This window comes from Ranitomeya imitator, chromosome 6 (assembly GCF_032444005.1).
Source record: "Ranitomeya imitator isolate aRanImi1 chromosome 6, aRanImi1.pri, whole genome shotgun sequence".
In the NCBI taxonomy this organism is placed as follows: Eukaryota; Metazoa; Chordata; class Amphibia; order Anura; family Dendrobatidae; genus Ranitomeya; species Ranitomeya imitator.
Genome location: NC_091287.1, coordinates 247,507,914 through 247,521,790, shown reverse-complemented (window position 1 = coordinate 247,521,790; position 13,877 = coordinate 247,507,914). Strand labels below are relative to the sequence as shown.

The 13,877-nt window shown below is 42.9% G+C and overlaps 1 pseudogene; it reads right to left on the bottom strand.

Annotated features, from left to right (window-relative positions):
- Positions 1-4,022, bottom strand: part of LOC138643352 (piwi-like protein 1 pseudogene) — a 31,287-nt pseudogene extending 27,265 nt beyond the window's left edge.
- Between the last annotated feature and the right edge of the window lie 9,855 nt (positions 4,023-13,877).

The window sequence follows — 13,877 nt, the reverse complement described above, 5'->3', positions numbered from 1 at the left end:
TGTCAGAATCAGCTGACACCTGGTGGCGATCGCCAGCACACCTCCGTGTGTGGGGGTGATCATGATGATGTAATGATCCGTCCCTGTTCAAATAGGCCCAGGGCACATGAATGGATCATTACGTCTAATGTCAGAAAGGGGTTAATCATTTGACCATAAAACACTTGAGTGTTGCTTTGGCAGCCTTTTCTGGGTCTTTGTCTTGATGGAAGGTGAATCTTGATCCCAGTCTCAAATCACTGACAGACTGGCACAAGTTTTGCTCAAAAATATCCTTGTATTTCACACCATCCATCTTCCTCTCAACTTGGGCCATTTTCTCTGTCACTGCTGCCGAAAAACATCCCCACAGCATGATGGTGCCACCACCCCATTACAGTGATGAATATGCGGCTCCACCCCTATGGGAGGTGGAGCCGCATATTCATCACTGTACTAGGCGGCACCACGTGACCGCTCATACAGGAGAAGCTGCGGCGAGGACAGGAAGCAGCAAGGGAGCCGGGTAAGTATTTTATTAACAGCGGGAGGGGGGAGGCACACAGGGGGTGAGAGGGGGTTGGGGACAGGGATCTTTTTTTTAAACATTAAACAGATTTTTCATATCTTCTCTCCAGCGAATGATGCTGGAGAGAAGAAATGAATGGGGCTTTAGCACCAGATGCAGGGGACAGCGCTTAACTGTAGCGCTATCTCCTGCACGGTGCGTGTGGTCCTCAGTCGGCACACGGGTGGCACACGGATGCCGCACGTGTGCCACACTGATGTGCCGCATAAACGCACGGACACACGGACACGGATAATTCCGGTACCGATTTTTCCGGTACCGGAATTATCTAGACGTGTGAGACTGGCCTTATTGGAATCCGCAGGTGGTAAAATGCAGGTGAAATCCGCACAAAAAATGCTGGAAATCTGCGCTTTACCTGTGGATTTTTAAAAAACTGAGCGGAAAAATCTGCACAGAAATCCGCAACGTATGCACATAGCCTTACACTGCTTCTGGCGCAAAAATGTAAGCAGCTCTTCTTTGTTTGAAGGCTTGTGACTATCCATCATCCTCTTGATTACATTCTAGAGGTTTTCAATGGGGTTCAGGTCTGGAGAAAGGCAGTGTTTTGATGTGGTGGTCTCTTAATTTTTGCCAGAGCAGTATGTATGTATGTATATTAAATTAATCTTAATCCCCTCACAACTGATGACATATATTTACATCATCATCATCAGCTGTGTCTTCGCCTTTGGTCGGGTTAAGACTAGTGTATGGCATCCGATGCGTGAGCATCGAATGTGATATGCTAATGACCCACAGAAATGTCTGATCTATCAAAATATTAAGTAAATGAATCTGATCAGTAAATGGTGTAATGAGAAAAAAAATCAAGACCCAAGAATTATAGTTTTATCATTCGCTTCAACATTGCAATAAAAGGCAATAACAGGTGATTGAAACATTGTATCTACCCCAAAATGGTATCAATAATAACATCAGCTCAGGGCCCAAAAAATAAGCCCTTGCCCAGCCCCAGATGATGAAAAATGAGAACATTACGGGTCTCGGAAAATGGCCACAAACGCAAAAACTTTTTCATACAAATTTTAAATTTTTTTCACTGCTTATATAAAAAATAGTCCATACATGTTTGGTATCTGCGTGCTAATACTGATCTGGGGAATCCTATTGCCAGGTAAGTTTTTCCATATAGTGAACATGGTAAATAATTTTTTTTTGTGGAATTGCACTTTTTTTATAATTTCACCGCACTTGGAATTTGTCTTTCCATTTTCCAGTACACTACAGTATATGGTAAAATCAATAGCGTCATTCAAATATAACCACTCATCCCACAAAAAAATAAACCTTCATATGGCCATATTGGCAAAAAAATAAAAAAAATAGCTCTTGGAAGAAGGAAAGGAAAAAATAAAAATGGAAAATCGCCAAAGGGTGTAGTGGATAAAATTTAATCTAAATTTTAAATTATATAAATTAGAAAAAGACTGATAGCAAAATAATGGATATTATTCTCCTTTTAATGCCATTGTGCTTGCTTTCTTTCCATCCATCATTTTACTTAATAGAAAGCATTACTAGGAGACACAGAGACAGTCTCTGCAATAACAGACAATCTGACTGAAATCAGACTTGCTAATGCAAATCCCATGTGGGCGTTTGAATACACTTTGAGCAGTTGCTTTAGCCATTAATTTGCTCTTTGTGATCTTACACAGTAACGTTATGTTTTATTCTGCTGTAAAAGGCAATTTCCTAGCAAAAAGCAAATAGCACATTGGTGCCTGTGCTGTCTACGGTCGGGGGAGTAAAGTTTCTATTCTCATTGATGCCAATCCATCTATGTACAGTAGTTAGAGGACAAGTATATTAGAGTGAGAGCAGTTAGCATTACTGGTCCAAGATATTATTACCTGGAAATAATGTATTCTCAGCCGGAATTTTACCTTGAAAAATAATGTTACCTTTGAAAATAAATTATGATAAGTCTCTTATCACTGTAAAAGTACTGAGTTGGAGAAACATATTGCCAGAAAATATTTTTTTAACAGCACAATGAATTCCGTAAAAACAAACTTCCAAAGAAACAAATGTTCATCCAGTTTTTCAGTACGTTGAATGTTAACATGAATGATATCTCCTTGTAGAGAGTGACATGCCAGGTCTGACACACCAGTATGAGGAGACTTAAATGCCTTGCATGCTCCTTTGGGAAATTCAATATGCAAATTGTCTCTTCAGAGAGGACACGGACTTGAACTCTAGTGCCACCTATTGGAAGTAGAAACCGTACAAGTCATTATCAACCCTTTAACGAGGCTTGCAATGTGACGTAGGATAAAAGACAAATCAGAATCTCATATTGTAGACATGGTGTTTAGGGGTATTTCCCCTTGTCAGTAGAATGTATGTGATCTGATTTGACTAGATGAGAGGCTAAGACTGTGATCCAAGGGGTGAGGTTTTTCCTTGTGGAGAGTGACATGCCAAGTCTGGCACGCCAGTATAAGGAGACTTAAATGCCTTGCATGCTCCTCTGGAAAATTAAATATGTAAATTGTCTCTTCAGAGAGGAAAAGTACTTGGACTCTAGTGCCATCTATTGGAAGTAGTAATCTTACAAGTCATTATTGACCCTTTAATGGTCATTATAGATCTAAGGACATGATGAGAATTGTAGTTTTCTCAACAGATTTCTCTCCAAAAAGGAAATTTCTTAAAGGGTTTTTTCAGGCTTGGGTTTCAAGTCTGCAGTCACTCTATTTGACTGCAGGCTTGTCAATCCTCACATTACGCAATGTGTGAGCTGTCAGGATTCTCTGGTGCTGACATTGGGAGCTGGTGAGCGCATGACTGCAAACATGCAACTTGCATACATCTAGTCATATGCCAACTAGAAGTTTGTAGCCTCACTCAGTATGAGTAAATTGAGCAAGCCAGGACATGTCTAGTTGGCATGTGGCTGGGAGCATGCAAATCACATGTTTGCAGTCACATGACTGTCTGTTGCCTGCACCAGAGAATCCTGACAGCACGTTCTCTGCATACTGTGGCGATTCACAAGTCTGCAGTCACTAATTCCCAGGCCTGCACAACCTGTGATTTCACATGTAGCGGTATTTGAAAGCTGCATCATCTTGTGGTATCAATGTATGCAATCACAGTCTATTTTCTATTAAAATGTATGGAGAAAATGTAGGCTAGAAATTTGTGAATGAAGTCAGATTATATTTGCATGTAGATGAAGAATGGGCTCCCAAAACCATTATTACTAGTAAGCCCTTGGCACTAGAGATGGATGAATCCTACACTAAAATTCTTCTCCAAGAAGTCCATGTTACTGTTTGGGTTTGGTACCCCGAACATCATGTGCTTCCCATGTTGTCATCGGCATGACAGCACGAGAAACACTGGCAGCTATAATAAGCAGTAAGATTATTACTGCCAGTCAGAGAGCTGGGGTTCCTACCGACATCAGACGCAGCTGATAGGAGTATTCATCAGCCATCGTCTGTGCATCTAAATACACTGCTGAACTGTGCAGTTTTGGTGCTTTTCATTATTTCTTGTCTTCTATGTGGAGCCTAAAAAAAATGTCGGTAAAAATCTGCAGTTACTTTTTTAAGTGCAGACACTGTTCTATAAAAACACATTAAAAGCGTGGCTTCACGTCGGCCCCAGAAATGCATCAATAAGGGGGAAAAGGTCCCCTTGAAAAATGCAGCAATAACCAGAGAAGATTGTTATTGTGTATGTTGGTGTGGACATCAGCAGAAAACAAAACACAGTCTTTATGCAACGTATGAACAGATACTAAAAAGCCAGATGTCGTATTGTGAAGCAACATATACTGTAGATGAGAAAGTTCTGGCGGCTCCGACTGTGAATGACTGAACAAAAAATAAATCAATATGTCTCTACTAGAGATGAGCAGCATGCACAGATGACATTGCACTAGACCTGGCTAATCAAAAGCCGAGCCGGAAACACCAGAAGGTAAGAGAATCGCGGCAATCCGTCTAGCTGCCAGGCAGGGCTGCCACTAGGAATTTCGGGGCCCCATACTGGCAAAATTTTCAGGCACCCTTGAGACTCCACCCAGGATCCTCCCCTTGAACTGTCCACTGCCCCACTGCTCTCTCTTGGAAAAACTCCACTTCTCACCTATCACACATTATCAGTTCCCATCACCAGATCACACATATAGCCAGCAGCTTTTGTTTTAGCCAAAAGATTTTTTAAGATGCCACCACGACAAGGTAGACTCTTTTGGCCGAATACTACTCTACTCTATCCTATTAATCATTTGTTAAAATATCCAATACAATTTTGGTATATTTTTATTTATTTTTACATTTTTAAAATGACCAATAATGTCACATACAAGGGACAAATACCACCACACCATGACCAGACACCATATTACCACAACATAGTGACCTATAATACCACATACAAGGAACAAATACTGCCACACCATGTTCAGACCACATATTACCACCACAGTGACCGAATAATATCACATATAAGGAACAAATGCCACCACACCATGTCCAGACCACATATTACCACCACATTGTGACCAAATAATAGCACATACAAGGAACAAATACCGCCACACCATGGCCGGACAACATATTACCACCACATAGTGACTGAATATTACAATACTGATCATTAATAAAAAAAAATACTAATATCACCACAAGTGCCATTATACACTGAAGATCTGTACTTAGTATACAGGTAATACAGTAATTACCGGTGGCTATACACAGGAGCTATGTATATAGTGTACACTGTACAGGTAATATAGTGATCAACAGTGACATACATTCGAGCGCTGTATATAATGTACAGGTTATACAGTGATCAATTACATTATACACATGAGCTCTGTATATAGTGTCAGTGTAAAGGTAATACAGTGATCACTGGTGACATTGTACACAGAACCACTGTATATAGTATACAGTTTATAGTGTCAGTGTACAGGTAACACACTGACTCACCAGTGACATCGCTAGTCGAAGTCCTTCATCTTTGCTTTTCATCTTCATCCAGCACAGACCGCCATCAATTCTTCCAGCCAGGGCTTGTCTCTGTAGGAAATAACACAGTTATCTAGAACACTGCTTGCAGAGCACGCTACTTAATATTTTCCCAACTTCTACACTACACCAGATGAAGAAAAAAAAGGCGACATAGTGTCGCTCTACACAGTAACAGGACCGCCCCTCCATTTAAAACAGTATACTCAAAAAATGAAATAAATACATTATTGCAGTAATAATGTCCCTTAATTAGCCCCTATAGTAAAAATATCCCCCATCCTGGCCCCCCGTGTATCTCAATTATGGCCCCAGAATATGTTCTCCCATCCTGGCGCCATGTTTTCCCATCCTGCCCCTCATCAGTATCCATTCTGCCCCATGTGATGCCCTGTGATCCTGCTCCATCTACCCCATAATCCTACCCCATCTGTCTTCATTGTATCGATCCTGCACCATGTGACTCCATCCTGCCCCATGATCCTGCACCATGTGTCTCCATACTGACCCATGATCCTGCCCCATCTGTCCCCACCTTGCCACATGATCTTGCTCCATCTGTCTCCATCCTGCCCAATGATCCTGCCCCATCTGTCCCCATCCTGCCCCATGATCCTGCCCCATCTGTCTCCATCCACCCCCATGATCCTACCCCTTGTGTCTCCATCCTGCCCCCTGTGTCTCCATCCTTCCCCCTGTGTCTCCATCCTACCCCCTGTGTCTCCATTCTTGCCCTGTGTCTCTATTCTTGCCTCCTATGTCTCCTTTCTTGCCCTCTGTGTCTCCATTCTTGGACAATGACGTAATACATGGGCAAAGTGCGCACTGACGTCAGCTGCCAGCCTCCGATTGGCTGGCAGCTTTTAACTATTGCTGTGCGGGCCCGGGCCCACACAGCAATAGAGTTTAACTGAACCTGTGTCTCGGACGCAGCTTCAGTTTCTGCAGAAGAAGAATTCTGCAGCTGGGGCCCGATGACCAAAATAGACAAAGCCTGATGTGGGCCCTCTCAGGTCATCCGGCCCCATACGCTAGTCAGGGCAGGTTAATGCCCTGATAGCGGCCCTGCTGCCAGGTAGTACTGTCCTGGACACTGGACTGGAGTCATGTAAATCGATCGGCTCATCTCTAGACCCAACTGTATTGGATACAGTGGACAGTCCTGAATTTGGATCTACACCCTGCATTCTCAGGTGTTTGCTGAATTTCCATCACTGCCACTGTCCCTCTGACATCTCCCCTTGGCAGGGGAGAAAAAAAATGGTAAATGGGCAAGGATTGGGGTGTGGCCATTGAGTGGACAAAATTTGCTGCAGCACTCTACATGTGATGCGTCATTTGACCTTCTTTCTGTTCTTCAAAAATTGGTATGTATGAGTATACAGGATAAATTGTGACTACGGACACCAGATGGTTATCACAAACCAAAATGAGCATAACCTAAGGATTTTCAATCTATCAGATTATACATTTACAGAACAGGAGAATAGATTACCTCCCCCCAAGTTATCTCCTTTTGCCCTACAGCTAAGGCTTTTTTTTACACATACTGGGTTTTTTGCGGCCCGCTATTGCGGGCCTTTTTTGCGGGCTGTATCGCTGCAATATCGGACCGCAAAAAACTTGCGGATCGCCATTTTTCGGGTTCCCAATACTATAGCAAAAGTATATGGAAATAAACAGCGGTCCACAAAACTGGAAGTCACCTTCCATTATTTTTGCGGCCCCATTACTAAGCTGTGGGCTTGATGTCACCTGACAATAGAAAGGTGACATCAACCCCAACAAATATGAACCCCACTTTCCACCGCTACAGGGCAAGTGAGAGGAGCTGGGCAAACCACCTTTTCTGGGTGGCTGTGGGTTGTTATTTTTAATCTGGGGAGGCAATATCCATGGCCCCTTAACAGCCTGAGAATACCAGCCCCTAGTTGTCTGCTTTGGCTTGGCTAGTTATCAATAATTGGGGGAACCCTACTCTGTTTTTTTAAATTATTCATTTAAATAATAAAAAAAAAAAAATCGAAGTTGGGACCCCTCTAATATTGATAACCAGCCATGCTGAAGCTGACATCTGAGCGTTACAGCCCCCAGATGTGAGTTTTGGCTGGCTTATCAAAAATACAGGGAAACCCACTCTGTTTTTTTTTTAGCTATTTATTTACAGCGCAAGAGCTGGATGATGAATACTTCCATCAGCTGCTCCTGCTCTCACTGTTATTAGCGGCAGTAGGTGTCGGCTGATGGGAGCACTAGTCCCATCAGCCTACACCAATGACCGGAAGTAAACTTTATACCTCCAATCACAGCTGCAGGCTCAAGCTGTTATTTGACAGTGTGGGAAATGTGGCTGTCTGACTGATGGTGATGATTTTACTACCGATCAGAATCAATATTTGCCCCGCTGTTATGGACATGACATTGCAACAAACACCTTGTGTTCAGGGGGCTGAACCCAAACAGTAACATGGACTTCCTGGTGACGTTCGTGTTGTGTGTCCGTGCCTGAAGAGTAGGTGTTCAGTACGGACACCAAACTTTACTGCTCAGGTTTTCCCATCTATAATTGCAGTATATCCTTTGCCATTTACTGAAATGTGACTGGAATCTCCTGTATGTAGGGAGATCACTTCAATACATTTGGTGCGGAATTAATAAACATACTGTAGGTATAACATAAGAATGTTTTTATTAATTATGGTTTATCAAAGCATGTTTGTTTTATTAGAACACAGATATGATAATTCTATGAATTTACTGTTAACTATAGTTGCAGAACAAAAACCAACCTTGCGGATACATACATATATATATTGCTCCCACAAATCAAAAGTGCCCATAGCACCTGTCACGAGAGCAGAAGGGGCCAAAGCTCCCAGACTATAGATAAACCTATCAACAACAAGAGCGTATTGCCCCAAAAACAGACATGTTGTCATAAATAATGCAAAAGAGTGAAAAAATGTTTATTTAATTACTGATAACATACAAAATGTAAAAGCGTAGTCAAAAAACAGTACAGAACGAGATAATGGTGAATGACCAAATGGGCAGACATGAAAAGTCAAACCTCACAAACACATTATATGGGGGCAGACAAAAGGACGGCATGTACTAATAAAATAACAGGCATAGTACAAAAAGTGCATGGGTATGTAGTATACCTAATAAGAGAGAGGGGATAACAACTAGAGATCTAAGTCCCTAGTGATAATAGTACACTCCAAAAAAAGGAGCCCCTTATAACCTCACTATATATACCCATATAGCACTTGTGCCTACATACAATCTAAATTATGCCAACCATAATATCAGCCGCTTACCCATAAGAGGTCTGGTGCCATGTGTGTACATAAGAGAGCCCCGACGCGCATTTCGCGTAATGAGCTTCCTCGTGGTGCCGTTATAGTTGAATAATTTCCTGATTATATTTCAAATAGATTTCAGGAACTAGTTAGTTAAAGGGAATCTGTCACCTCATTTTTCATATATAAGCTTCGGCCACCGCCATGTAATGCTGTAGATAAGCCCCCGATGTAACCGGAAAGATAAGAAAAACAAGTTAGATTATACTCACCTGGGGGGCGGTCCGGTGTGGTCCGGTCCGATGGACGTCGTGGTCCGGGTCCAGCGCCTCCTATCTTCATGTGATGATGTCATCTTCCTTGCTTCCTGTCACAGCTCCTGCGCATGCGTACTTTATCTGTCCTGTTGAGGGCAGAGTAAAGTACTGCAGTGCGCAGACGCTGGGCTTCTCGGACCTTTCCCGGCGCCTGCGCACTGCAGTACTTTGCTCTGCCCTCATCTGTACTGTGAAGCACCATCTAATCAGCCTTGCTGCATTTGGTTGAATCTGAGCAGAAATTATATCTTTGCAAATATTCACAAGTCATCCAGCTGCTTCTGTTATCAGTTACATCTTTATGGTAGACTTAAGGTACCGTCACACTTAGCGACGCTGCAGCGATACCGACAACGATCCGGATCGCTGCAGCGTCGCTGTTTGGTCGCTGGAGAGCTGTCACACAGACCGCTCTCCAGCGACCAACGATCCCGAGGTCCCCAGTAACCAGGGTAAACATCGGGTAACTAAGCGCAGGGCCGCGCTTAGTAACCCGATGTTTACCCTGGTTACCAGCGTAAAAAAACAAACAGTACATACTTACATTCAGCTGTCTGTCCCTTGCCGTCTGGTCCCTGCACTGACTGCTGGCCGCAAAGTGAAAGTGAAAGCACAGCACAGCGGTGAGTCACACAGCGGTGACTCACTGCTGTGGCTGTGCTCTGCTTTCACTACGGCCAGCAGTCAAGGCAGGAACCAGACAGCAAGGGACAGACAGCTGAATGTAAGTATGTACTGTTTGTTTTTTTACGCTGGAAACCAGGGTAAACAGCGGGTTACTAAGCGCGGCCCTGCGCTTAGTTACCCGATGTTTACCCTGGTTACCAGTGAAGACATCGCTGAATCGGTGTCACACACGCCGATTCAGCGATGTCTACGGGGAGTCCAGCGACAAAATAAAGTTCTGGACTTTCTTCCCCGACCAGCGATCTCCCAGCAGGGGCCTGATCGCTGCTGCCTGTCACACTGGACGATATCGCTAGCGAGGACGCTGCAACGTCACGGATCGCTAGCGATATCGTCTAGTGTGACAGTACCTTTAGATACTGAAACAACTACCTCCTGGAGGGTGTTTCTCACTTTTTTCACAATGGGAAGGAATCTGGGATCATACACCACTGTTGTCTTTCGTGGATGCTCAGGCCTTTTTTAGTTCTCAAGCTGACCAGTGCCCTCTTTTTTTTACAGAATGTACCAAACTGTTGATTTGGCCATTTCTAACAGTTCTAATATCTTTCTGATGGTTTTCTGCTTTTCTTCAGCCTAATTATGGTTTATGTCTCTTCCATTGAGAGCTCCTATGACCACATGTTGTGGGTTCACAGCAACAGCTTCTAAATGCAAATGCAACATCTGAAATCAGCTCCAAATCTGTTACCTGCTTAATGATGATGGATTAATGAGAGAATAGCCCATGCAGCCCATTAAAGAGCTTTTGAGATAATAATTTAATTAATTTTGGAAAGTAATTGAAAGATAGGCAGCTACATATTACATTACTGTAATTCTTAATACCCTACTCCAATTAGGATGTGAGTAACCTCAAATCAAAGCTGAGAGTCTGCATGTTAAGCCCATTTAAGTGCATATTGAATACATTTTGGAAAAGTGTTGGAGGCGTCGCAGCTACAGCCACAAAATTTTGCACGGTCACACGTCTGGACCCCGAGAGCGTCATAGGCTATGTTGTAAGGTGAAATTTTAACCCCGAGCTTTCCAATTTACCAAACAATTTTGCCCCTATCTACATAATGGGAAAAAATGAAAGGAAAAGTGTAGGAGGCAAATTGACAGCTGCCAGATGTGAACAAGGGGGACTTAAAGAATGAGAGCGATGGCGCCAAAGAGTATATACCGTACAGTTGCTAAGGTGGGGCCCCGACATGGGATACTCACCACACACGGGGATATGAACACACACACAAAATGCGCCACACACTACCACGTGCTTGAACACATATTACCCTCAGCACACATTTCACCACAAATACACCAACCTCGCCACATAAAAGTCGAAACACAAAAGTCGCAGCTCAAAACTCGCCACGCGCAGAACTCGCCACATGCAAAAACTAGGCTCTTGCAAAACTCGCCACAAGTGCAAAACTCACCTCATGGAAAACTCGCCACACGCAAAACTTGCACACGCAGAAAAATTGCCACATGCACAAAAGTTACAACACATGCAAAAGTTGCCTCACACAAAACTTGCACATACTCAAAAGGCACCACACATAAAACTCGCCACGCGCAAAACTCGCCATGCGCAAAACTTGCTGCACACAACTTGCTACACTAACCTGTCACATGCAACTCGACACACAAAAAGTTGCTACACGCATGTTGCCACACAAAACTCATCTCACAAAAGTCGCTACATGTATGTCGCCACACGCAACTCAACACACACAACTTGACAAAAGAAACTCGCCCTAAAACACACACAAGTCTGGTATTATCCTTCAAAAATAAAAATCTGATTAATAAGCAGACAAACTACAACAAATGTACCATATAGGAAATGCGGCAGCTGTCAGTCACATGACCTGTCTATTATGTGTATGTGTGAGCTAATATATACTGCCAGGGGGAGGGATCCTGTTGGCTGGGGATTTATCAGGCTGCCAATTTAGCTTACAAATACTGAGGTAAAAATACTGAGCAAATAACGTGTGAACGAGGTCTAATACAGGAGGAGATGACACACAGGTATATACTATATACAGGGGAGATGACACACAGATATATACTGTATACAGGAGAGATGACACACAGGTATATACTATATAGAGGAGGAGATGACATACAGGTACATATAAATATAGGAGGAGATGACATACAGGTATATACTATATACAGGAGGAGATGACACACAGGTATATACTATATACAGGAGCAGATGACCTACATGTATATACTATATACAGGAGATGACATACAGGTATATGCTATATATAGAAGATGACATGCAGGTATATACTATATACAGGAGGAGATGACACACAGATATATACTATATAAAGGGGAGATGACACACAGGTATATACTATATACAGGAGGAGATGACATACAGGTACATACTATATATAGAAGGAGATGACATTCAGGTATATACTATATACAGGGGAGATGACATACAGGTATATACTATATACAGGAGATGACATACAGATGTATACTATATATAAGGGAGATGACAAACATGTACAGTGGGGCAAAATAGTATTTAGTCAGTCAGCAATAGTGCAAGTTCCACCACTTAAAAAGATGAGAGGCGTCTGTAATTTACATCATAGGTAGACCTCAACTATGGGAGACAAACTGAGAAAAAAAAATCCAGAAAATCACATTGTCTGTTTTTTTAACATTTTATTTGCATATTATGGTGGAAAATAAGTATTTGGTCAGAAACAAAATTTCATCTCAATACTTTGTAATATATCCTTTGTTGGCAATGACAGAGGTCAAACGTTTTCTGTAAGTCTTCACAAGGTTGCCACACACTGTTGTTGGTATGTTGGCCCATTCCTCCATGCAGATCTCCTCTAGAGCAGTGATGTTTTTGGCTTTTCGCTTGGCAACACGGACTTTCAACACCCCTCCAAAGGTTTTCTATAGGGTTAAGATCTGGAGACTGGCTAGGCCACTCCAGGACCTTGAAATGCTTCTTACGAAGCCACTCCTTCGTTGCCCTGGCGGTGTGCTTTGGATCATTGTCATGTTGAAAGACCCAGCCACGTTTCATCTTCAATGCCCTTGCTGATGGAAGGAGGTTTGTACTCAAAATCTCACGATACATGGCCCCATTCATTCTTTCAGGTACCCGGATCAGCCGTCCTGGCCCCTTTGCAGAGAAACAGCCCCAAAGCATGATGTTTCCACCACCATGCTTTACAGTAGGTATGGTGTTTGATGGATGCAACTCAGTATTCTTTTTCCTCCAAACACGACAAGTTGTGTTTTTACCAAACAGTTCCAGTTTGGTTTCATCAGACCATAGGACATTCTCCCAAAACTCCTCTGGATCATCCAAATGCTCTCTAGCAAACTTCAGACGGGCCCGGACATGTACTGGCTTAAGCAATGGGACACGTCTGGCACTGCAGGATCTGAGTCCATTGTGGCGTAGTGTGTTACTTATGGTAGGCCTTGTTACATTGGTCCCAGCTCTCTGCAGGTCATTCACTAGGTCCCCCCGCGTGGTTCTGGGATTTTTGCTCACCGTTCTTGTGATCATTCTGACCCCACGGGGTGGGATTTTGCGTGGAGCCCCAGATCGAGGGAGATTATCAGTGGTCTTGTATGTCTTCTATTTTCTAATTATTGCTCCCACTGTTGATTTCTTCACTCCAAGCTGGTTGGCTATTGCAGATTCAGTCTTCCCAGCCTGGTGCAGGGCTACAATTTTGTTTCTGGTGTCCTTTGACAGCTCTTTGGTCTTCACCATAGTGGAGTTTGGAGTCAGACTGTTTGAGGGTGTGCACAGGTGTCTTTTTATACTGATAACAAGTTTAAACAGGTGCCATTACTACAGGTAATGAGTGGAGGAAAGAGGAGACTCTTAAAGAAGAAGTTACAGGTCTGTGAGAGTCAGAAATCTTGATTGTTTGTTTCTGACCAAATACTTATTTTCCACCATAATATGCAAATAAAATGTTAAAAAAACAGACAATGTGATTTTCTGGATTTT